This window comes from Hyla sarda, chromosome 1, assembly GCF_029499605.1.
Source record: "Hyla sarda isolate aHylSar1 chromosome 1, aHylSar1.hap1, whole genome shotgun sequence".
Classification (NCBI taxonomy): Eukaryota; Metazoa; Chordata; class Amphibia; order Anura; family Hylidae; genus Hyla; species Hyla sarda.
The window spans coordinates 509,375,050-509,401,921 of NC_079189.1; the positions used below are offsets into that span (position 1 = coordinate 509,375,050).

Consider the following 26,872-nt stretch of genomic DNA (forward strand, 5'->3'; position numbering starts at 1 on the left):
AAGGTTCAGACCTGGTAGGTTTTCAGCTGCAGCTCTGATGTGGCTGTTTTCTCCTCTGTCTCTCCAGCAGCCACCCAACCTCACCTGAGGACACCTTGAAATAGGGAAATCCATAGTGGACTAGGGGTGTGGACTGGAGCACTCCCACATCCAACCTATCCTCCAGTCCAGGAAATCTAGCCCATGAAGTGTAAACAAAATAGCCCCAGGAGACTAGTGTTGCTTGCGAATATTCACAATGCGAATTTTATTCGCGAATATTCGCGAATATAGCACTATATATTCGTAATTACGAATTTTCTTTTTTTTTTTTTTTCCACAGTACACATCACAGTGATAACCCCTCTCTGCTTCCAGCTTGTTTGGTCTAAAGAAGGCTCTAATACTACTGTGGGAGACTGGCGTGCGAATTTTCGCATATGCTAATTTTTGTATATGCAAATTTTCGCATATGTTAACTTTCGCATCCGCGAATTTTCGCAAATGCGAAAATAACACGCGAATATTACGAATATGCGAATTTAGCGAATATATGACAAATATTCATCCTATTTGCGAAATATCGCGAATTCGAATATGGCCTATGCTGCTTAACACTACAGGAGACTTGCTCTGATAAAGCAGAATATCCTTCTGGATTTCCTTTATCGTGCCTGGCTGAGGAAACTAGGTGAAATATATACCCCATCCACCACTTTCCTGTACACTTTACCACAATATATATATATAGACAAAAGATGGCGCAACACTCCAAAGATGAGTGGAAAAAAAAATGGTGGGTTTATTGGCTCACAACACAGCAATGTTTCTGTCCTACCATAGGACCATTTTCAAGCTTAGTGATGCAGTGTTACTATAGGGTATATATATATATATATATATATATATATATATATATATATATATACACCCGAACACATCATTCAGTAGAGTGCAAAGTGATAATTAATTAAAGGGGTATTCCGGTGGAAAACTTTTTTTTTTAAATCAACTGGTGCCAGAAAGTTAAACAGATTTGTAAAATACTTCTATTAAAAAATCTAAATCGTTCCAGTACTTATTAGCTGCTGAATACTACAGAGGAAATTATTTTCTTTTTGGAACACAGAGCTCTCTGCTGACATCATGACCAGAGTGTTCTCTGCTGACATCTCTGTCCATTTTAGGAACTGTCCAGAGCAGCATATGTTTGCTATGGGGATTTTCTCCTACTCTGGACAGTTCTTAAAATGGGCAGAGATGTCAGCAGAGAGCACTACTGTGGTCATGATGTCACCAGAGAGCTCTGTGTTCCAAAAACAAAACCATTCAATTTCCTCTGTAGAATTCAGAGAAAAAGTGGGTAAAAGTGGGGAGTGGTGTAGAGCGCTCCTGCTGAATAAGGACAGACTCCACGTGTAGCACAGGACTATTTATTAGAAAATGAAAGGACAATGCGTTTCGGCGCTAACAAGCGCCTTCGTCAGGTCCACAGAGGATGAGAGAGATGCATCCTGTGGTGCTGACTGTGTTGGTTGGTGTTGGTATATATATATATATATATATATATATATATATATTCATATACAATTCATAAAACAGTGCTCCTAATATTTCATATCATAGTGCATGATTCTAAAGTGCATAGTGAAAAAGTGCCAGTGTAGAGATGTAAACTTGAAAATTTTGAAAATTAAGTCCGAAATTAATAAGATGGGACATGTAGGAAGACCCCTAGTGGTGGGTTTTGAAAAATGAAGACAAACATAAAAATATAAATTTTTTAATAACACACATTCAGGAACTTATTAGTACAGTGACCCGCCGACCTACGATGGCCCCGACATACAATAATTTCAGCATACGATGGCCTCTCAGAGGCCATCGCATGTTGAAGGCAGCATCAACATACGATGCTTTTGTATGTCGGGGCCATCGCATAAACGCCTATCCGGCAGCGCAGACTGCTTCAGCTGCCACCGGATAGCCGTTTACGGTGCCCCGCGTGGTCCGCTGACGATTACTTACCTGTCCCCGGGGCTCCGACGCGTCCTCTTCGGGATCCCCTGCATCGTCGGCACACTCCATCTTCGTCATCATGTCGCTGCACACGCCGTCCCGTCATCCAATAGGAGCGGCTTGCGTAGAGACGTGATGGCGGAGACGGAGAGCGAAGATGCCGCAGAAGAACAGGCCTTGCCGGAGCATCGGGTACACCACAGAGACGCGGCGACAGCGATGGAAGGCGACATCCAGGGCAGCGGTGACGAGCGGTGACGGACAACTTTTATACATCCAAACACGGTATGTGAGTACAAACTAAAACATTTCTTAACGTGTGACTCCGAGTGGGTTGTCTATGTGTTGTTGTGCCCCTGTAAATTGCCACATGGAGCTTAACCCCTTAAGGACACAGGGCGTATCCATACGCCCCCGTTTCCAAGTCCTTAAGTTCACAGGGCGTATGGATACGCCCTGCGCATTTCCGGCCCCAGCCGCTAGCTGGAGCGGAGCTGGATGCCTGCTGAAATCGTTCAGCAGGCATCCCGGCATATCGCCTAGGGGGGTCATTATGTCCCCCCATGTCGGCGATTGCCGCAGACCGCTGGACAATTCAGTCCAGCGATCTGCGGCGGATTCCGGGTCAATCGGGTCTCCAGTGACCCGATGACCCGGAATTAATGGCTGATCGGGGCCGTCAGAGACGGCCCCGAACAGCTATTGCCAGCAGGGGTGAGGTGGCACTGGTGTCACCTCACGATCACCCTGATTCGTCGGCCGGTTTCCCGGCCGACCAATCAGGGCGCCTGCTGCGGGTGTCACTCCCGCAACCCGCTCCGCCCCTCTACCGGAGGACGTGAGCGGGTGCGGGCAGAAGACCCCGGGTGCTGGGGACCCCGATCCCCGGCGTCCCTGTTGGGATTGGGGCCCCAGGAGCGACGGCGGCTGCGAGGGACTGACCTGCGTGTCGGCGGCGTGGAGCAGCAGCAGGAGGTGAGTGACAGCCTCCTGCTGTTGCTTAGCAACAGCTCCCAGCATTCAAAAAGGGCATGCTGGGAGCTGTAGTTATGCAACAGCAGGAGGCAGACCACCACAACTCCCAGCATTCCCTTATGGGCATGCTGGGACTTGTAGTTTTGCAACAGCTGGAGGCACATTTTTCTATGGAAAAGTGTACCTTCAGCTGTTGTATAACTACAACTCCCAGCTTGCACAATCAGCTAAAGTGCATGCTGGGAGATGTAGTGGTGCATCTGGTGGTTGCATAACTACAACTCCCAGCTTGCCCGTTGGCTGTCGGTGACTGCTGAGAGTTGTAGTTTTGCAACAGCTGAAGGCACACTGAGTTAAGTAGCAAACCAGTGTGTCTCCAGCTGTTGCATAACTACAATCCCCAGCATCCCCAGCCAACGTAGTATGCCTCCGGCTGTTGCATAACTACAAGACTCAGCATGCCCTTCTGCTGTCCGTACATGCTGGGGGTTGTAGCTTTTGCAACAGCTGAAGGCACACTGGTTGCAAAACACTGAGTTTGTTACCAAACTCGGTGTTTCACAACCAGTGTGCCTCCAGCTGTTGCAAAACTACAACTCCCAGCATGCACTGATAGACTGTACATGCTGGGAGTTGTAGTTTTGCAACAGCTGGATGTCCCCCCCCCCCCCCAATGTGAACGTACAGGGTACACTCACATGGGCAGAGGATTACAGTAAGTATCCGGCTGCAAGTTTGAGCTGCGGCAAATTTTCTGCCGCTGCTCAAACTGCCAGCGAGAAACTACTGTGAACCCCCGCCCATGCGACTGTACCCTACTAAAAACACTACACTACACTAACACACGATAAAATAAAAAGTAAAAAACACTACATATGCACATACCCCTACACAGCCCCCCTCCCCAATAAAAATGAAAAACGTCTGGTACGTCACTGTTTCCAAAATGGAGCCTCCAGCGGTTGCAAAACTACAACTCCCAGCATGCACTGATAGACCGTATATGCTGGGAGTTGTAGTTTCGCAACAGCTGGATGTTCCCCACCCCCCCAATGTGAACGTACAGGGTACACTCACATGGGCGGAGGTTTACAGTAAGTATCCGGTTGCAAGTTTGAGCTGCGGCAAATTTTCTGCCGCAGCTCAAGCTGCCAGCGAGAAACTACTATGAACCCCCGCCCGTGTGACTGTACCCTAAAAACACTACACTAACAAAAAATAAAATAAAAAGTAAAAAACACTACATATACACATACCCCTACACAGCCCCCCTCCCCAATAAAAATGAAAAACGTCTGGTACGCCACTGTTTCCAAACGGAGTCTCCAGCTGTTGCAAAACAACTACACCCAGTATTGCCAGATAGCCATTGACTGTCTAGGCATGCTGGGAGTTTTACAACAGCTGGAGGCACCCTGTTTGGGAATCACTGGCGTAGAATACCCCTATGTCAACCCCTATGCAAGTCCCTAATTCAGGCCTCAAATGCGCATGGCGCTCTTACTTTGGAGCCCTGTCGTATTTCAAGGCAACAATTAAAGGTCACATATGGGGTATCGCCGTACTCGGGAGAAATTGTGTTACAAATTTTGGGAGGTATTTTCTGCTATTACCCTTTTTAAAAATGAAAAATATTTGGGAAAACAAGCATTTTAGGTAAAAAAAAAATTTTTTTTTACATATACAAAAGTCATGAAACACCTGTGGAGTATTAAAGTTCACATTTCCCCTTGTTACGTTCCCCGAGGGGTCTAGTTTCCAAAATGGTATGCCATGTGTTTTTTTTTTTGCTGTTCTGGCACCATAGGGGCTTCCTAAATGCGGCATGCCCCCAAAGCAAAATTTGCTTTCAAAAAGCCAAATGTGACTCCTTCTCTTCTGAGACCTGTAGTGCGCCAGCAGAGCACTTTTCACCCCCATATGGGGTGTTTTCTGAATCGGGAGAAATTGGGCTTCAAATTTTGGGGGGTATTTTCTGCTATTACCCTTTTTAAAAATGTAAAAATTTTGGGAAACCAAGCATATTAGGTAAAAAACATTTTTTTTTTACATATGCAAAAGTCGTGAAACACCTGTAGGATATTAAGGTTCACATTACCCCTTGTTACGTTCCCCGAGGGGTCTAGTTTACAAAATGGTATGCCATGGGGTTTTTTTTTTGCTGTCCTGGCACCATAGGGGCTTCCTAAAGTTGACATGCCCCCAAAAACCATTTGTCGCTCCTTCCCTTCTGAGCCCTCTAATGAGCCCACTGAACAATTAACATAGACATATGAGGTATGTCCTTACTCGAGAGAAATTGTGTTTCAAATACAAGTAAAAATTTTCTCATTTTTACCCCTTGCAAAAATAAAAAAATTGGGTCTACAAGAACATGCAAGTGTAAAAAATGAAGATTTTGAATTTTCTCCTTCACTTTGCTGCTATTCCTGTGAAACACCTAAAGGGTTAATACACTTACTGAATGTCATTTTGAATACTTTGGCGATGTAGTTTTTATAATGGGGTCATTTGTAGGGCATTTCTAATATGAAGACCCTTCAAATCCACTTCAAAACTGAACTGGTCCCTGAAAAATAGTGAGTTTGAAAATGTTGTGAAAAATTTCAAAATTGCTGCTGAACTTTGAAGCCCTCTGATGTCTTCCAAAAGTAAAAACTCATACATTTTATGATGCAAACATAAAGCAGACATATTTTATATGTGAACCCAAACATTTTTTATTTTGAATATCCATTTTCCTTACAAGCAGAGAGCTTCAAAGTTAGAAAAATGCAAAATTTTCATTTTTTTCATCAAATTTGGGGATTTTTCACCAAGAAAGGATGCAAGTTACCATAAAATTTTACCACTAAGTTAAAGTAGAATATATCACGAAAAAACTATCTCGGAATCAGAATGATAAGTAAAAGCATTCCAGAGTTATTAATGTTTAAAGTGACAGTGGTCAGATTTGCAAAAAACGCTCTGGTCCTTAAGTTGTAAAATGGCCTGGTCCTTAAGGGGTTAAAGGGGTACTCCCACCCTCCCATAGACTTGCCATCATGCCCCCTCCCATAGACTTACATTGAGGGGACGGGCGTGACGTCACACGGGGGCGGAGCCCTGATGTCACGGGCTTCCGTTCCCGGAGTCGCGATTCAGACCCTCCAGCTGTTCCGGTGAGAACACAAGTGGGTGCTGCATGCAATAATGTGGGGGTCCCCAGCGGCGGGACCCCCGCGATCAGACATCTTATCCCCTATCCTTTGGATAGGGGATAAGATGTCTAGGGTGGGAGTACCCCTTTAAAGGTGCACATGAACAACCATAGATACATCATCAGGAAAAGAAAAAGGGATCTACTGGTTTCTAAGCACTACACGGAAGTAGGACACAGTGAGAGGGACCTACGCTATATGGCCATAGATCAAATCCTCCCACTGAAAAGAGGAGGGGAGGGGTTAGCTATACTAAAAAGAAAGGAACTATGGTGGATCCATCAATTAGGTACGATACCATCAATGTAGATTTTAGTGCGGTATTATCGCTAAATATGTGCTTTACCTTTGACTCTCTTGTGTGGTGCTGATGTGGCCCTCGGCATACATTTTGATACCTTGTAAATATTGTTAATATTTATTATGGAATATGAATTTGTTATCACTGATTTATTGTATTATTAATACTTACATTTTCATTTTTGTTAGATCAAGTTGAATTCTGAATATCAAGATGAATTGTGACATCTGCTGTGGATCATAATATTCATTTAATATAAAGTTGTTATAAATTAATCATAATAAATTGAAGGTGATGGGGGAGATGTTTTTGTTGATTCTTTATAAGGTTGTTTTTGGGGAGGTAATAGTATTGATTGTGCCTGTAATTTGAGGCTCCTCATATTATTATGATTTTTTCATCCTTCTTGCTGATTGTTTCCCCCCACATATTTACTTGATGATGATGCTTATGCTTTTGGGGTTTGCTGTTTGTTAGCTGGCAAGTTCCCGAATTGGCTGTAGAGGTTGGAGCCAGGTTGTGTGAGATCTTGAGAGATCTCTGCCACTGATTCCTCCGTTGGTGACTGCTCTCTGACAACCGTGAAGGGTGCAGTTAACAGTGACCCTACAAACCAGGGAACTATCCCCGTTTACAACATACTGCTATCATGATGACTATAACATTGTTAAATTGGCCAAATAGCCATATATTATGATATGGATAACGCTCCTTTTCTTCATTAAGAAAAATTTAGCTTTAAAAAAATATATATATAATAATAATTGTTATAATTATTATTATTATTTTTTTTATTAATTTTTATTTATATTTTTGTTTCATTCATTTAATATTAGTTTAGTTTATCCTGGTATTTGATGGGCCTCATACAGACATAATCCATACAATTCTCAGTTTCACAGTATGTAGTAATGTGGTGTTTGTATATAGTTAGATATATGCATCCATCTGCTACCACCAATATAATAGTAACCTACAGAGTGATCATAGTATCTCTAGCTCTATGGATACAAGTCACGTGCTCATCAGGAGTCACATGACTCAGATCAGCTGACTGCAGCTGTGGTCTCAGCGCAGACTCAGTAAGCAGAGACCCACACTTGCATCACCATGTTTGGCTAACCAGAGCAGGTGAGTATGTGCTTTTTATCTCTATTAATATTTTAATCATGTACGCAGGTGTTTTATGGAATCATGCTAATGTCCTATGATGATAATTATGACATTTTCAAGTTTACATCTCTACACTGGCACTTTATTTTTTCCACTATGCAATTTAGAATTGTAACGCCTGCGCTCTGGCCAGACACGCCGGCCGCGAGCAATCTTTGCTCATGTCTCCGCTGCCGGCGGGGCTGGGATTCGCATTGCGGGACGCGCCCACATGCAAATCCCAGCCCGTCACTCACCTACCTCATCTTCCGCCTCTCCATGTCCTCGCAGCCCCGCGCGCTGGAGCTCTGACTCTTAAAGGGCCAGTGTTCATTTAGTCAAGTGTCTACACCTGCACCCTGTCCTTCAATATCAGCTCCTCCCTTGGTTTCCTTTGGTTGATCTTTGGTTGTCGTTGTCTATTGCCATTGTGAAAGTCCTGTGTCTCTGTTACTGTGTACCTGTTCCTTGCTACCTTCAGGGGCGTACCCAGAGTATTTGGCACCCGGGGCAGACCCTTTGTTTGGCACCCCCCCCCCCAACTGCACACCCCCTTTATTACACCCCCTCCCCCTCTAATGGTAAATATATACCACCACACAATAACTGGATAATACCGCCATATTGTACTGAATAAAACCACTATACACAGAACAGTATACTATGCAGGATCTGTATACAATATAGGTGATTATATACAGGACCATATGGCGGTAGATATCAGCTGTACACAGGATGTGTATACCATCTAAGTGATTACAATTACATTTTGGGACTCACGATTACGTCTTTTCTAATTAGTGGCATCCTCTTTCATTTTCTTCTCCGTTCGGGTAAGACCGCCATGTGGATCTCTTAACATCTGCAGGACAAACATGTCAGACTCTGCATTTTTTCAGTGCACTCCTCTACACAATCTTTCCATCTACAGGCCCACAAACTGTAATAATGCCCTCCTTGGTGTCCTGCACAGTAAAAGGGCAGGTAGGTAGGTAGCCAGGTAAATAGGTACATCAGGAAGCCAGATATGTAGGTAGGTAACAAGCCAGGTAGGTAGAGGGCTAGATAGGTAGTTAGGCAGCCATGCATGAAGGCCAGGTATGTACATAGTTAGGTATCTGGGTATGTAGGTAGTTAGCCTGGTATGTAGGTAAGTAGTTAGGCATCCGGGTATAAAGTTTTTTAGCCCCCCTTCCCTGTAGGAATAGGCATCAGAGTTAACCCCCCCTTCCCTGTAGGTATAGACAGGAGACTTAATCCCTCCCCCTCTCTGTAGGTATAGGCAGCAGAGTTAACCCCCCTTCCCCAAATCTATAGGCAGCAGAGTTAGCCCCCCACCCTTCTCCATAGGTATAGGCTGCAGACTTAACCCCCCTTCCCCATAGGTATAGGCAGCAGAGTTAAATCCCCTTCCCAATAGGTATAGGAACAGAGTTAACCCCCTTTCTCCTTAGGTATAGGCTGCAGAGTACCACCCCCCACCCCCTTTCCCCATAGGTATAGGCAGAGTTACACCCCACCATTCACCACAGGTATAGGCAGAGCTAAACCCCCTTTTCCCTATAGGTATAGGCAGAGTTACCCCCCTTTCCCCATAGGTATAGCCAGAGTTACCCCTCCCCTCTCCCACATAGGTATAGGCAGTTACCCCCCCCCCTTTCCCCATAGGTATAGGCAGGGTTACCCCCCCCCTTTCCCCATAGGTATAGGCAGCGTTACCCCCCCCACTTTCCCCATAGGTATAGGCAGAGTTACCCCCCCTTTCCCCATAGGTATAGGCAGAATTACCCCCCCCCCTCCCCATAGGTATAGGCAGAGTTCCCCCCCCCCCCCATTTCCCATAGGTATAGGCAGAGTTACCCCCCCTCTTTCCCATTAGTATAGGCAGTTACCCCCCCTCTTCCCCATTAGTATAGGCAGAGTTACCCCCCTCTTCCCCATAGGTATAGGCAGAGTAACCCCCCCCCCCTCTTCCCCATAGGTATAGGCAGAGTTAAAAAATAAAAAATAAATGATGCTCACCTGATATCCCACACGGCGATCTCCTCAGCAGCGGGGGCCTGCATCTTCTTCCCTCCACAGTACAGGCACCAATAAGTGACGTCATCGGCACCTGTACTGCGAGCTGCGTGGGGGCGGAGGTCACGTCACCTCCTGTGCAACCTATCCAGGCCCTCGGACGACGTCTGATCGGACCGGCCAGTCAGTCCGCCCCTTGCACCCCCCTTGCGGGTCGCACCCAGGGCGGGATGCCTCCCCCGCCCCCCACTTGGAATACCACTGGCTACCTTACCTACCCTGCACCTGTGTTTCCTGCCCTTACCTACTGCCATCTTGCCACGTCCTGACAGTCTCCTTCTGTGCCACACCACCCCCCAGCCACCTGTGTGGACAAGTCGTGCCAGGGGTAGCGACCTTGGTGCCTTCTGCCACAGCAAGACCATCCTGCTTTGCGGCGGGCTCTAGTGAAATCCAGCTGTACCTTAGACTCTGCTCCCTGGCACGGCTCACGTCATTATCCACACAGGCCCAGAGGAACCACCACCTGCAATGACCTGTTACAAGAATCATGCACTATGATATGAAATATGAGGAGCACTGTTTTATGAATTGTATATGTACATATTTATGTATATTTTTGACACTGTATGTATTTATTGGATGAATTAATTATCACTTTGCACTTTATTGAATGATGTGTTTGGGTGTGTGTATGTATATATATATATATATATATATATATATACCCCCTTGTAACAATGTATCACTAAGCTTAAAAAATGGTCCTATGGTAGACAGAAACATTGCTGTGATGTGAGCCAATAAACTCACCGTTTGTTTTTTGGAGTGCTGTGCCATCTTTTGTCTATATTGGAGGGACTTTGATCGGGTGAGTAGTGCTGCAATATATTATTTTTTGGAAATATATATATATATATATATATATATATATATATATATAACATTATTGTAATGTAAAAAAAAAAAAAAAGTATAATGTTGCATAAATAAATCACCTGCTTGTTACAAAACGTCCTGGCTGTCAAACCTATGTCATGTTTTCAAGGTCTAATGCACTTGATTAAATCTGTACATGAAGCGGCGTGTTACAGGAGAAGGGCGTATGGTATTTACTATGCCATTTCATGCTTATTTTATGCAATTCTTGTGTTTAATGAGTCCTTTTATAAGAACACATTCCATATGTTTCAAGAAGGAAACAAGGTCATTGGTTGACCACAGCTAGAGCGAGCCAAGGTTTTTTTTTGTAGGGAATTGATTGTATTTTTAAGCATTCAGAAAATAATTGGCAGCTCCCAGCATTTTGCGTAAAATATTAATGAGAGCATCTGAAAATGAAAAGGAATAGAAAGAAGGGAGCCCTAGAGGGTGCCATTCATGTCATCTAATCACACATTGGAAATGTTCAACTGATCCGCAGCTCGCATTAGAAAATGTCCTGGGTAACCGAGAGGAGCTGAAGTCATGTTCTGCTTCATCAGTTTTTTTCATTTGTCTTTATATGTGGCATTTAACTTTCTTTTATATAAATTTTCTTGCTGTTTCTATAAGCTGCCTCCATGTTCTAAGCTTGAATAGAAAATATTATTCATACTAAATCAGGAGCCAGTGGTGTGTGTAGTTTAAAGGGAATTATCGGAAATGTTATATTAAGCAGACAGGAGTGCTAAAAGGACACAATGAAACAAAATTGTCATAGTAAATTTTCCCCACTCCATCAATGTTACATTGCACCTCTCATTAAAATAAAGGCATGCTGGCATTTTATAATGGTGGGAGTTTGTTTTCTAGCTAGAAGAAAAGTGCTTATTAGTGTAAGAGCAGTGTCTCCTTAAATGTCTGTTTGTTGCCTAGTCAATTGCTGTGGGAATGTCCTAGCCTATCCTCTCTGCTGTTTCTTTATCCATTCAGATTCCATCTTTCATCCACACCCTGTCAGGCCTGGGTTTTTAAGTCAGCCTGGTCCCTTCCTGGTTGCCTGTGAAAGAACATTGTTTTTGAAGCTAGCTTCCCTATCCTGCTTTCTGTATTCCTCTTAAATATCTGGTATTTTGTGACCCCTGCTTTTTTCTTAAAATATTCCCTCTTGTTTTGCATCTTGGCTTATGTTTGTTCTCTTGGTTTGGTGTGTTGACTATCCTGTGTGTTTGTTTGTCTCCCCTGAGTATTGTATTGTGTATTTCCCTTTTTGTATTCCTGACATTGCCTGACCTTTTGACCTTTTTATTTTAACTCTGAGGTCCCAGCATGTAGATGGGCAGGGACCATCTTTGTGGTTGTGGATCCATCAGTTAGGGCAGATACGCAATAGTAAGGGACAGGGGGTTGTGGGCAAGTGTAGGACCTCACCTTTTTCCTGCCCATATGTGACAATTATCTCATTCATATAGATTGTAAATACATCTTTACTAGGTTTAACAATTATTTGCTAAAAATATTGTTTTAATGGATTTGAAAAAATGCAAATTGCTCTCCAATAAAAGGCATAGAGAATCCCATTTTGATTTTTTGACCAACTTTGCATCTCTTGAGAACATGGTTATCTCACAAATGAAATGTTATGATAATATAACTATAATGGTCCTTACAACTGATAACTGATTCTCAGTTGTCCCATGGTGTGGTCAAAATTTTTTATCTTTAACCTCTTAAAGACATAGGACGAGAATGCGGCTGGCTATTAACCCTTTACATGCCACTGTCAAAGCTGACAGCGGCATCTACAGGGTAGTAACAAGTCATACTGGTGGTGCAGTGGAACAGATCTCCTGCCTGCAACGCAAATGTGGGCCGGAGAACCACTGTCACAAGAAAAAAAGTACAGAGTAAGAAGATTAGCCAGTTGTTTCTCGCAGGAAATCCCCCTTGAGATCCGACTTTTGGTTCAAATGATGATGAGGTGCATCAGAGATGGTGAATAAATAAAAATGTTTATTAGGAGATGCAAGCAGGGACAACCTGTTTCTGGAGGACTACATCAGATCCAGTCCTCCAGAATTGCTAATCTTCTTACTCTTTCCCACTCTTAGTCTTTCGCAACACCATAATGGACCCAATACTGACGGCCAGCAGCTCCCAGATCCTTGACGGAAGAGCACAGGTCTATAATAAAAGCTATGAACAGTGTTGTACCTCCTAGCGCAACACAACAAGGTGAGTACCTTGTATACTTTTAACCGTGGTAATTGAACTCCACAAGGAAAAAGTCATTATATAAAAAGTCTTTCTCAGTTTGTCTTTTTTTTGCTACATTTACAAGAAAAAAATTAGATAAAAAAGTAATAAAAGTTGTAGGGGGCCAGAAAATGGAAATTTGAATGTTTTATTCTAAAAAGTTAGCAATTTTTTTAAAAGCATTAAGACATGACGGAAACTATACAAATTAATTGGTGGAATTGTAGAAATCTAAGGAACACAGATAGCATATCTTTTCTGCATAGTGAACAGTGTAAATACAAAACCCCCCACATTTGCAACATTGCATTTTGTTTTTTCAATTTCCCCTCAAAAATAATTATTTTCTGTGTTGCAGTATATTTTATAGTAAACTAGCTGAATACCTGGCGTTGCCCGGTATTTCCTTCCTAATCCTTGTTGGGGAGGAAAATCAACAAAGGAGGAAGCTTTTGACTTCATATCCCGTCCTCATATGTTGTTGTCATATTCCAACCTCATACCCCGTCCTCATACCCCAACCTCCTATCCCGTCCTCCTATCCGGTGCTCCTATCCCGACCTCCTATCCCAACCTCCTATCCTGACCTCCTATCCTGTCCTCCTATCCCATCCTCCTTTCTCGTCCTCCTATCCCGTGCTCCTTTCTCGTCCTCATATCTCGACCTCCAAGCCTGTCCTCCTATCCCGTCCTCCTATCCTGACCTCCTATCCCATCCTCCTATCCCGTCCTCCTATCCCGTCCTCCTTTCTCGTCTTCATATCCCGACCTCCTATCCCGTTTTCCTATCCCGTCCTCCTTTCTTGTCCTCATATCCCAACCTCCTATCCTGACCTCCTATGCCGTCCTCCTATCTCGTCCTCCTATCCTGTCCTCTTTTCTCATCCTGATATCCCGACCTCCTATCCCGTCCTCCTATCCCGTCCTCCTATCCCATCCTCCTATCCCTTCCTCCTATGCCGACCTCCTATCCTGACCTCCTATCCCGTCCTCCTATCCCATCCTCCTTTCTCGTTCTCATATCCCGACCTCCTATCCCGTCCTCCTATCCGGTGCTCCTATCCCGACCTCCTATCCTGTCCTCCTATCCCGTACTCCTTTCTCATCCTCCTATCCCGACCTCCTATCCCATCCTCCTATCCCGTGCTCCTTTCTTGTCCTCATATCTCGACCTCCTAGCCCGTCCTCCTATCCCGTCCTCCTATCCTGACGTCCTATCCCATCTTCCTATCCCATCCTCCTATCCAGTGCTCCTTTCTCGTCCTCATATCTTGACCTCCTATCCCGTCCTTCTATCCCATCCTCCTATCCCGACCTCCTATCCCATCCTCCTATCCCGTCCTCCTATCCCGTCCTCCTTTCTCGTCCTCATATCCCGACCTACTATCCTGACCTCCTATCCCGTCCTCCTATCCCATGCTCCTTTCTCGTCCTCATATCCCAACCTCCTATCCCGACCTCCTATGCCGTCCTTCTATCCCGTCCTCCTATCCTGTCCTCTTTTCTCGTCCTCATATCCCGACCTCCTATCCCGTCCTCCTATCCTGTCCTCCTATCCCATCCTCCTATCCCTTCCTCATATCCCTTCCTCCTATGCCAACCTCCTATCCTGACCTCCTATCCCGTCCTCCTATCCCATCCTCCTTTCTCGTCCTCATATCCCAACCTCCTATCCCGACCTCCTATCCCGTCCTATCTCGACCTCCTATCCCGACCATCCCGTCCTCCTATCTCGACCTACCATTGCGTCCTCATATCCAGACCTGTAATAGGTGTACCAGGTATTGAAATATCTCCAGCCGTAAAAGATATTATGTGATAACATACATTTCCCATTGATTTGCATGGGACGTTAAACAAAAAGCCTGACCCTCACAAATGGGGGGTAGTTAAGGGTTAAATTAACTATCCTATATTTTAAGTGAACATATAAGTAACATGTGACCAAGTATTATCAAAATATCTCCAGCCGTTTGGAAGTTATGCAGTAACATTTATTTCCCATAGACTTGTATGGGACTTTAAACATAAACCCCGCCCCTGGCAAATGGGCATGAGTAAGGGTTAAATTACCTATCCTATGTTTGTTGTTGACAAATAAGTATCATGTGTGCCAAGTTTCATGTTAATATCTTTAGCCGTTTGGATGTTTTTGTGGAACATACATACATACTTACACACACACACACACACGTTGAGTTTTATATATATAGAAGAAAAATTATCATTACAAAATGTAAATTGGTCCCGTAATAAACAAACCCTCATATGGTTCTGTAGATGGAAAATTATAATAGTTATGGCTCTTAGAAAAAAAAGAGGAAACAATAAAAAAATTAATAAAAAAACTGAAACAAAAATTTTCTGTGTCTTCCAGGGAATATGTCACCTAGACTTTTTTTTTTTTTTGCTCATTATAGCCAGATATCAAAACATTATGTTTTCTTAAACTGTTTCTATTTGACAATTTTTTTATTTTTATTTCATTTTTGTAAATTTTATGGCAGCAACATACTTCTGCTCTGCTCTGTCAGTTTAAACAAATGCTTTACAGTAGTCACATTGATCCATTGATCAAACAAAAGAATAGACTGTAGATGACCCATTGACTTCTATGGAAGTGTTTTCTAGGCATACTGTGTGACTTTTGCAGAGATCAGTGTGCAGGGAGGGGGGGGGGGGGAAATTGTGACCATCATCTATTGGGAATAGTCTGGGTTGTGACCATCACATATTCTGAATGGCCTGACCATCACCTATTATGAATGGCCTGATCTACTAGTGTCACCTTTCTAGTCCTGTCTGTGAGGAAAAAGGAAGGGCTGCTGCAAAGTGATCTGTACAGAACATAAAGTCTCAGCTTAATATTAGGCTTAGAGGCCCGCCTAAAAACTTCAAGGTTTCAAGATTATTGTATATCATAGATAGTAACAATTCACTTTCAGGCTGGGTTTACATAAAGTACAGTATATTGGATCATTGCTTCAGCTATATGCAGCTGAAAATGGAGCCAAAGTTTAGCCTCATGCAAAAAATAGCTGAAAATACAGATCAAAAATAGCATAGGAATATAGCCTAAGGGTATGTTCTCATACTGAGGATTGTTGATGCAGTTTCAAAGCCAAAGCTAGAAACAGATCATAAATGGAGGATGTGCATAAAGGAAAGACTGTTTACAGCCATTCCAGGTTATTACTTAAAAACTGAATCCAAAATGCAGGGATACAACCTGAATACAGGGACACACCCATTGAGTGTTTAGAGGACATATCACTAAATAAAAGAGTCTAAAAGCTGTATATGAGGGAAGGAAGCAGGTTAATACATCAATAATGTATATAATACTCATCAGGAAATAGTTCCGAAGGGTGACCAGTCATGCAAAGCATCTTTTTAAGTTTCCATTTATGAATGAACTGCCAGGGTATTTATTCACTATTGTACATTGCAGTCCATGTTCACACTTGATCCCATATTATGTCAGCCTCTTGCCCTTATGATGTAACTGTCAAATCTTTGCTTTTGTAATTATGATTTTATATAGGGTCAGATGTTACTTGTCTTAAATAAAGGAACAGCCAATGGAAAATTGACACACCATGGTATGCTTTGTGTACTGCATGATATCTATCAATTGCATTCTTTGAGAGTTCTGCACCTCATCCCTGAGCCCTATACTAGGCATAACATAGTATATCAGTATTGCCTGGAATGTTCCTTTAACATCACATCCAATAATTCTGTTGCTGCCGTCAATAAATTAATGATCAGTGAAATATAATTAGGTTTTTCTTGTTGTATTGATTCTTTAGGATCACAAATCATATCGTAACGATAGAAGGTCAATAGGTTTAATCAAACTTCATTCATAGATCGCTTGAAAGTCAAACTGTTGACGCAAAATGATCCTTTTACATAAAAACATAAGGTGATGACTGGAGCAGAGTGAAAAATATCCATTAAGGCAGAAACATCAATATTATTAATTATGAATCAGGGTCTTTAAGACACAACAAGCAGATGTGCTACATTGCAACAGGGCAGTTACATAAGTACATTGTACAATTCTTTCAGATAGTGACATAAGAGTTGAGTGAACTTTTCAAAGTTTGATTTAGTGGGCTCGGCAAACTTTCCGAAAAAGTTGGTTCGCGGTGAACAGGTTTTCCGATGAAATTGGCCTCAAAACATGTGTATAACATTTCCTTAGAGCTTTAAGCCCTGTATAACACTGCTAGGGTCACAGAAGAATGTATTCAAGTAGATTTCCTTTCAATAGTTTTTATTGTGTTAAAAGAAATAAATATTCAAAACGTTATCAAAGCATCCAAAGACAGGCGCAGCTGTCTAACAAAAGTGATACAATTGTGTAGGACAGACTTAGAGCTCAATACTTTGAGATTCAGTTGTTTGTGATAGACGCAGCTGTCAGAGATATAAAGAAGTCATCACTCCAGAGGGCGTAAAACTTAATAACAAATATACAACAGAGTAGAAGAAAGCAAAAAAACAGAAACAAGAACAGTATCCCTGTCGGGATAAAAGTATGCCTAGATATTTATCAGTATTAAGCCAGAATTGCTCAAATCTTATGTAGTGAATAATGTAAATGTGACTTGAGATGTGTGCCAAACTAATTAGTTTTAAAGTGTTTTTTCCAATTCAAAAGGTTTTTATTAATTTTAAAGTAAACAAGGTAACATACAGGGCATTTATGACAGTGCCAATAAAAACTGGAAGAGACCTGGTCGGTCCAATCATAAAATAGAATCCTCAAACAAGGAGAACAAAGACAAATTCAGATGTACCAATGAATAAGGAGACCATGGAGATGAGGCAAGGGGAGCTAACAATATAAACTAGAGTTGGCAATGGAATATTACTTAGTGCTAAGAGCCCCAACAGACTGGCAAACATCACCTTAAAACAAAACAATGAATCAACACCACAGAACAAAGATATCAGGACGGTCAAACACAAAGGACAAGGACTAGGAAAAAGAGGAGCAGGAAAAACAGAGAGGCAGAGAGACCAGGGGGATAGTGTGCAGGCAAGAAAGCAGTAAAGAAAGCAAAAAGTCCCCAACACTGGACATCGAGGGAAAGGGAAAAGCAGAAAGAACTACTCTAACAAGAGCCCCCCGTAATTAGATCAGAGTACTGTATTGGTCAGAAGAGCAGAATTCAGACCAGGGCAGCCAGGTGAAGGCGAATCGATCCCACTCATTGGGGGCAACTGCCAGGAACTCCTCCATACGCTGGGTCAAGGCCACCTCACAGGTCCACTCAGCTATAGTGGAGCTTTGGGGGAACGCCAATGTCTTGGGATTACAGTTAAGCCACCTGAAAAAGGTGCCATAATAAGGAGCGTTTGTATTTGGAGGTGGCGATGGGAAACATAAATAACAAGACTGCTTCAGGTTCACGAGGGACAGACAATCCTGTGACTGTCTGTACAATAGTGAGGATGGAGTCCCAGAATGAGGACAGAGCTGGGCAACTCCATCAAATGTGCACCATCATGCTTTCGGCAGAACCACACCTCCAGCAAGAATTCGGTACCGATGGGTACCAGCAATGCAGCACCAAAGGCACCCGATACCACCTTGAAAGTATTTTAAAGCTCGTCTCCTGAGCCTTGATAGCGATAACCACCTTGTTCAGGAGAGAACTGTTTGCCTAGCCTCCCGTGCTGCACAAAATGGAGGGAGGGATTGCGATCTGGGGGAAATTAGGAGAGCATAGAGGTGTGAGATGGCATGCCGGGGCAAAGCGATGCCATGAAAAGTCTCTCAAAGGGGAGAGGGAGCGGTGTAAGTTATGGCCACTGGGTAGGGAAGAGTAAAAGTGTGTCAGCTGAAGGTATTTAAATGGGGCACGGTGAGATGTGGGCCAGGATTCCCAAATGTCGTCCAGAGGCTGGAGGGCACCATTATCCAGAACATGGGTGAAACGCAAAGGACAGGAGAGGAAAGAACCTAGGATCCCACTTTCCGAGGACAAACCAGGAAAATCAGGATGGTCTAAAATAGGATGGAGGGGGCCTGACTGATCAATAAGAGAGCCTGCTATACTAGGAGTGTGCACAGAGACCAAGGTGTGTCGAGTGGAGAATGAGAGAGATAAGATATCATGAAGCGAGGGTGACCACGTCCATGTAAACTTGGAAAGGGAGCTGGGGCTTAGATCCTGCGCCAGATGAACCCAGAGTTTGCGATCAACATTATGAAACATATCCAACACTTTCACATGGACACAGGCAAGGTAATATAGTTTACCATCAGGGAGCCCAACACCACCCAAAAGTTTATGTCTGGACAAAACAAGTCTACCACACAAAAGGGCCAAAATGCAGCTGTAGCCATGTCCCAAACCAGACAGGCATATGGACCGGTGAAGTCTGGAGAAAATACATTAGGGTCATCGTAACCTGTTAAGGATGCAGGGCGTACAGGTACGCCCCCCGTTCCCAAGTCCTTAAGGACTCAGGGCGTACCTGTACGTCCTGAGTCCCGTTACCAGCGTTTATAAGTGTCCTCACGAGCAGAGAATGCTTTAAACCCGGTGGGTCCCGACTGCTATCAGCAGCCAGGACACAGGGTTAATGCCGGACATCAATGATCGGGCTAATGCCCGGCATTATCCCTTTAGATCAACTTTGATCGCAGCATCTAAAATGAAACTGAAAGTATCCCGGCAGCTCAGCGGAGCTAATCTTGACTATCGCGACAAAATCACGATGCCCTGATCTGCTGAAAGGATAGGTTGGAGCAGCAGAGCACCCATAATCAATGCTATGCCATGGCCATAGCAAAATATTGCATGGTATAGCCCCCTATGGGGGCTAAAAAAACAAGAGTAAGAAATGTAAAAAAAGTTAATAAATTTGAATAAGCCCCTCCCCTAATAAAAGTTTGAATCACCCCCCCAGTCCCAATTTTTTAAATAAAATAATGTAATAAAAAATTAAAATAATCATGTATGGTACCGCCGTATGCGCAAATGTCTGAAATATTAAAATATAAGGTTAGCTAAACTGCACGGTCGATGGCGTACACGTAACAAAATACCAAAGTCCAGTTGTGTATTTTTGGTCACTTCCATAAAAATATTTATAAAAAGTGATCAAAAAGTCCCATAAAAACAAAAATGGTACCAATAAAAACCACAGACCACAGCGTAAAAAAACTAGCCTTCACATATCCCCCATATGCGGAAAAAAAATCGTTATGGGGTCATAAGAGGACAATTTAAAAAATACAGATTTTGGTGCATGTAGTTAGAATTTTTTTAAGTAGTAAAAAAATAATAAAACCTACATAAATTGGGTATCCTTGGGTATGGACCTACAGAAAAAATATCAGGTGTCATTTTTACCTGAAAAGTGAACTGCGTAGAAACTGAAGCACTAAAAAGTTGCAAAATGGCATTTTCTTTATTTTACCCCACAAAATTTTTTTTTTGTTTCGCCACAAATTATGTTATAAATTAAGTGATGTCATTACAAAGTACAATTGGTGACGTAAAAACCAAACCCTAATATGGGTCTGTAGGTGTAAAATTGAACGCCTTATGATTTTTAGAAGGGGGGAGGAATAAACAAAAGTGCAAAAACGAAATAACTTCTATTAAAAAATCTTTACTCTTCCAGTACTTTTTAGCAGCTGTATGCTACAGAGGAAATTCTTTTACTTTGGAATTTATATATATTTTTTGTCTTGTCCACAGTGCTCTCTGCTGACACCGGATGCCCGTATCAGGAACTGTCCAGAGCAGGAGAAAATCCCCATAGAAAACATATGCTGCTCTGGAAAGTTCCTGATACGAACATCAGGTGTCAGCAGAGAGCACTGTGGACAAGACAAAAAGAAATTCAAAAAGAAAAGAATTTCCTTTGTAACATACAGCTGCTTAAAAGTACTGGAAAGGTAAAGATTTTTTAATAGAAGTAATTTACAAATCTGTTTAACTTTCTGGCACCAGTCGATTTAAAAAAAAAAAATGTTTTCCACCGGAGTACCCCTTTAAGGTGAAAATGGGCTGAGTCCTTAAGGGATTAAGTGTGTTGATCCTAGCGAACCAGCAAAAATCCTTATAATCCCAGGAAGCTAAATTGGTTTTAAAGCAGGCCAACAGCGGTGGAAAATTGAGAGAGAACAAAGAAGCTAAATATGCCAGAATAACGGTCCCCAAGTAAGAGATACCACTAGAGGGCCAAGTAAAAGTGAAAGAGGAGCGAAGGGATTCCACTGCATGCCCTGGTACTGAAACACCAAGAGCCTCATATTTAGAGTACTTGATCTTAAAGTTGGACCAATGGCCAAAGTCTAAGAGCCTAACAAAAGTAGTAGAGAGTCGGCACTCATCTAGGTGGTGGTGCATGTGGACCAAAGGTACAAATGGTAGATAGAAGAAATCCCGGCACTCACTAGGTATGCTGAATCATAATGGTTTTATTAATCCATATGCAAGATAATATAGCGACTCGCAGGACGCGTTTTGGCCAGGTGGCCTTTGTCAACTGATCTACCAAATAGAGATCACAGGTGTACATATATAGGGAGAGGAAGCCCTCCCCTTCCGGCTCATAGGTGTAAACACCTGACAGCTGAGTCGGGAGGAGACTGCATCTTACAAATAATACATAAGCAAAGGAAAATGAATTACAATAAAACCAGCCGATAAAGGGGGCTCAGTGGTGGTGATGGATACTTTGACATATAGAAGTGAGATTGAAATACAGCTGGCGGATAACCTTACATACAAAAAACTTACCAGAGATCCGTTACCTGAAATTAGGAGTAAAATCACTTCCTTCCTCAACACATCATTAGAGGAGGGGGTGATAGATTCTAAAATGCATACATTTTTGAGTAATGAGTTTCCTATCACACCGGTTTTTTATATACTCCCCAAGGTCCATAAAGACCCAGTGAATCCCCCTGGTAGACCCATTGTGGCCTCAGTGGACTCCATCCTCTCACCCTTGTCTATCACACTGGAAAAATGCCTTACCCCTCTGATTAAAAATACCACTGCCTTCCTACTTGATACTTCACATTTTTTGGAAGTAATAAAAGGCCTACATAACATCTCTGGTAATACATGGTTGGTAACTGTTATGATTCGGCTAGCTGGATGTGGATCCTCTGTGTCAGCGAGGGATTGGCGTGGACCGTGTCGGTGGACCGGTTCTAGGGTTGCTACTGGTTTTCACCAGAGCCCGCCGCAAAGCGAGATGGTCTTGCTGCGGCGGTAGCAACCAGGTCGTATCCACCAGCAACGGCTCAACTTCGCTGACTGCTGAGAAGGCGTGGGACAAAAGGACTAGGCAGAAGCAAGGTCAGACGTAGCAGAAGGTCGGGGCAGGCGGCAAGGTTCATAGTCAATAGTAATAGCAGGAGGTCAGAAACACAGTAATGGTAAACACAGTAGAAGCTTTCTCAAGGCACTAAGGCAACAAGATTCGGCAAGGAAGTGCAGGGGAAGTGAGGTAATATAGCCAGGGAGCAGGTGGAAGCTAATTAGGTTGATTGGGCCAGGCACCAATCATTGGTGCACTGGCCCTTTAAACCTCAGAGAGCTGGCGCGCCTAGAGAGCGGAGCCGCGCGCGCCAGAACATGATAGCCGGGGACCGGGACAGGAAAGTGGCTTGGGATGGGATTCGCGAGCGGGCGCGTCCCGCTATGCGAATCGCATCTCCATCTTGAATGTCAGTGCAGCGCTCCCGGTCAGCGGGCCCTACCGGGGCGCTGCATAGAGGAGAACGCCACGAGCGCTCCGGGTCCCTGCTCCTCCCCGGAGTGCGTAACAGTAACTATAGATGTTGTCAGCCTTTACACGTCCATTGAGCACGAAAAGGGAATGGAGTCCACCAGATGGCTACTAGAATCTAGTGACTTCAGCCCACAACAGAAGGATTTTTTGTTGGGACTATTGAGGCTAGTCCTGTTTGAGAATTATTTTATGTACGGTGACAACTTTTTCTTGCAGCAACGTGGATCGGTGATGGGCGCGAACGTGGCCCCTCCCTATGCAAGCGCTTATATATACTTTGAGTATCTTTTTATCTATACCAATACATTCTTTTCCCAACACGTTAGATGTTGTAAACGTTATATTGATGATATTTTTTGCGTTTGGGAGGGGCCACATTCTACCCTTGATTGTTTTTTGGACTACATGAACAGTATTAGGAGTGAATTACAGTTCACCATGTCATGCAGCAAGGAAAGTATTACATTTCTGGACACACTGGTTGTTAAAGATGGAAAGGGCGATCTTGAGACTGATCTCTATAGAAAGCCTATTGATCGGAATAGTCTACTCCACTTCTCCAGCTCACACCCCACCTCGGTAAAAAAAATCCCTCCCGAGAGCACAACGACAAAGAGTAGAGAGGATTGTATGTGACCCACAAAAGAGGGATGTGAGACTGCGGGAATTGGATGACAAATTCCGTGAGAGGGGTTACCCAGAAACTGTCCTGGAGGCAGCAAAAATACCTTCCACTAGGATTTCCTCAACCAACCCTAGGATCCCCTTTGTAAGAAATTTTCATTCCCTCTCCTATAAAGTGGACAATGTGATCAAAAAATATTGGTACCTTCTAAATAGATCTTACCCTCAGATTGCCGAATTTAAAAACCCTCCCCTTATCTGCAACAAAAGAGCACCTAACTTACGTGACGAACTAGTTAGGGCTGATATAGGGTCAACAAAAGTGTTGCCACGACAAACCTTTTTACAAAGTAAAAAGAATGGCACATACCCATGTCTGCATTGTGCTCAATGCAGCCATATCATTAAGGGTGATACTGTACAACATCCACATAGCGGTGAAAACATTAAAATCCGTTTTTACATATCTTTTTACATATGTGAGTCTAAGAATGTCATCTATTCCATTAAGTGTCCGTGCGGTCTCCTATTCGTTGGGGAAACCACCCAGCGTGTAGGGGACCGCATCAATAGACACAAGTGCACAATTCGTTGCAAAAATCTTTTGTTCCCCATCCCTTTCCATTTTGACAAAATGGGTCACAATATCTCACAACTGAGATTCCAAGTCATAGATCATGTTGAAAAACCACGAAGGGGAGGCAACATTAAACGACTCCTACTGAAAAAGGAAACATACTGGATACACCGCCTCAAAACTATTGAACCTAGGGGCCTTAATAGGGACTATGAAATCAGTCAAATTCTATAAGTAATGTCATTGCATTTAATATTGTTGTTTTCAACCCCTTAACGACGCAGGACGTATATTTACGTCCTGCGTCGGCTCCCGCAATATGAAGCGGGATCACGCTGCGATCCTGCATCTTATCGCTTCGGTCCCGGCGCTCATCAACGGCCGGGACCCGCGGCTAATACCACACATCGCCGATCGCGGCGATGTGCGGTATTAACCCTTTAGAAGCCTTTAGACCGCCGCTTCTAAAGTGAAACTGAAAGTATCCTGGCTGTTCAGTCGGGCTGTTCGGGACCGCCGCGGTGAAATCGCGGCGTCCCGAACAGCTGATCGGACACCGGGAGGGCCCTTACCTGCCTCCTCGGTGTCCGATCGACGAATGACTGCTCCGTGCTTGAGATCCAGGCAGGAGCAGTCAAGCGCCGATAATGCTGATCACAGGCGTGTTAATACACGCCAGTGATCAGCATAGGAGATCAGTGTGTGCAGTGTCATAGGTCCCTAATAAATAAACATATGTGGTATCGCCGCGTGCATAAATGTCCGAACTATAAAAATATATCATTAATTAAACCGCACGGTCAATGGCGTACGCGCAAAAAAATTCCAAAGTCCAAAAAAGCGTATTTTGGTTACTTTTTATACCATTAAAAAAATGAATAAAAAGTGATAAAAAAAGTCCAATCAAAACAAAAATCATACCGATAAAAACGTCAGATCACGGCGCAAAAAATGATTCCTCATACCGCCCTGTACGTGGAAAAATAAAAAAGTTATAGGGGTCAGAAGATGACATTTTTAAACGTATAAATTTTCCTGCATGTAGTTATGATTTTTTCCAGAAGTGCGACAAAATCAAACCTATATAAGTAGGGTATCATTTTAACCGTATGGACCTACAGAATAATGATAAGGTGTAATTTTTACCGAATTATGCACTGAGTAGAAACGGAAGCCCCCAAAAGTTACAAAATGGCGTTTTTTTTTCGATTTTGTCGCACAATGATTTTTTTTTCCGTTTCGCCGTGCATTTTTGGGTAAAATGACTAATGTCACTGCAAATTAGAATTGGCAACGCAAAAAATAAGCCATAATATGGATTTTTTGGTGGAAAATTGAAAGGGTTATGATTTTTAAAAGGTAAGGAGGAAAAAACGAAAGTGCAAAAACGGAAAAACCCTGAGTCCTTAAGGGGTTAATTTACTATGTCTCCTTCTTTTCTAGAGACCACATTGATATCTCTTCTTGTCACTCATCACTGCAAGCATAGAGCACGGTCAGAATGATTCCAAACGAATCTCTATATAGTCCAAGTACAGATATTTAGTTTTTTCCTTGATGACTACTGTATCCAATGAAATTCATGCTGCTCCCTTACCATTATTGGTTTATATTTATTTATTTTCCTTTGTTTATGTATTATTTGTAAGATGCAGTCTCCTCCCGACTCAGCTGTCAGGTGTTTACACCTATGAGCCGGAAGGGGAGGGCTTCCTCTCCCTATATATGTACACCTGTGATCTCTATTTGGTAGATCAGTTGACAAAGGTCACCTGGCCGAAACGCGTCCTGCGAGTCTCTATATTATCTTGCATATGGATTAATAAAACCATTATGATTCAGCATACCTAGTGAGTGCCGGGATTTCTTCTATCTACCAAAGTCTGAGAGCCTGGCCATCAGCACAGGGAGGGACACCAATGGATTGGTAAGATAAAATAAAACATTGTCCATGAAGGCTGCACATTTATACTCGTGGCTTCCAATTATTATACCACGGACATCAGGGTCAGCTCTGATAGAGGCCAAGAGATGCTCCATCACCAGGACGTGCAACAGGGGAGAAAGGGGATAGCCCTGTCTAGTGCCATTATTAATTGCAAAGGGAGTGGACAGGGAGCCATTTATTTTAAGGCAGGCCGCCGGGGACCTGTACAGCGTTAGAATGTTATCTATAAACATGGGGCACAGGCCAATACGCCAAAGGCTTGGTGCCAGGGGGGACAATGAGACGCGGTCAAAAGCTTTGTGTGGGCCATTTGCCTTCTAAATGGGTACTCTCATTAAACATTATTTTTTTTTTTTCAAAAGATTATGCCTAAATAAAAATTTTACTAATATATGTCATTAAAAAAAAAAAATTCTCTTTCACACTTTATTTTACATTTGAAATCCTGGCCACTAGGTGTCACCCTACATGGCCCAGGAATCACGTTCGGACCACTTTTGGCCGGGCTGCATGGTCCAAAATGTGCGTTCTTAGCTCGCTCTCTGCCTGTATATGAAACAGTCAGAATATCCCCGCCCCTGCGTCTCCCTCCTCCCAGTGCAGTTCGTGCACGCGCGGCACGCGTAATTTAAATATTGCCGCCTGCATATCCCTCTTCTTAGTGCAGGAAGACGGACGGAAGCCGGCCGGCCAGGCTTCAGATGACGTCGCGCCTGCCGGGCCACGCCCACTTCCTGCCCTCAGCAGAGAGCTTAACAATGAGCTACCAAATGTGATATTAAAAAGGTAATTAAATTGGGTTTGACTTATTAATAAATTTAGGGATAGTGATAGTTAGTGTCAGGGACAGATGCGGATGGGGATTAGGGATAGTTTAGTTGTTGATAGCTACTCTTTAAGTCGTGAGCCGGGCTTTATGAGAACCCCCCCTGAGGATGCATTCTAGAGCCTCCCAGCATACTGGGGGTGAGGTGGTGTCTTCAGCATGATCGCCAACACAATCGCTCACAGCCTGGGAAAGATCAGCAACACATGCCATGTCAAGAAGCAAGGATTCATTCAACCTCCATGACCACGTAGAACGAGACAGGGAGGGGACTGCGAGAGAGCAGAATACAGGTGCA

The 26,872-nt window shown here is 43.3% G+C and overlaps 1 long non-coding RNA gene across 2 annotated transcripts in view; it reads left to right on the top strand.

The window, feature by feature from the left end:
- The first annotated feature begins 7,555 nt into the window (after positions 1 to 7,555).
- LOC130310525 (uncharacterized) overlaps positions 7,556 to 26,872 on the top strand; it is a 52,219-nt gene continuing 32,902 nt past the window's right edge. For both annotated transcript variants that reach the window (XR_008859047.1, XR_008859041.1), the window contains exons 1-2: positions 7,556 to 7,605; positions 12,678 to 12,801. This is a non-coding gene — a long non-coding RNA (uncharacterized LOC130310525). The remainder of the gene's footprint in view (positions 7,606 to 12,677; positions 12,802 to 26,872) is intronic.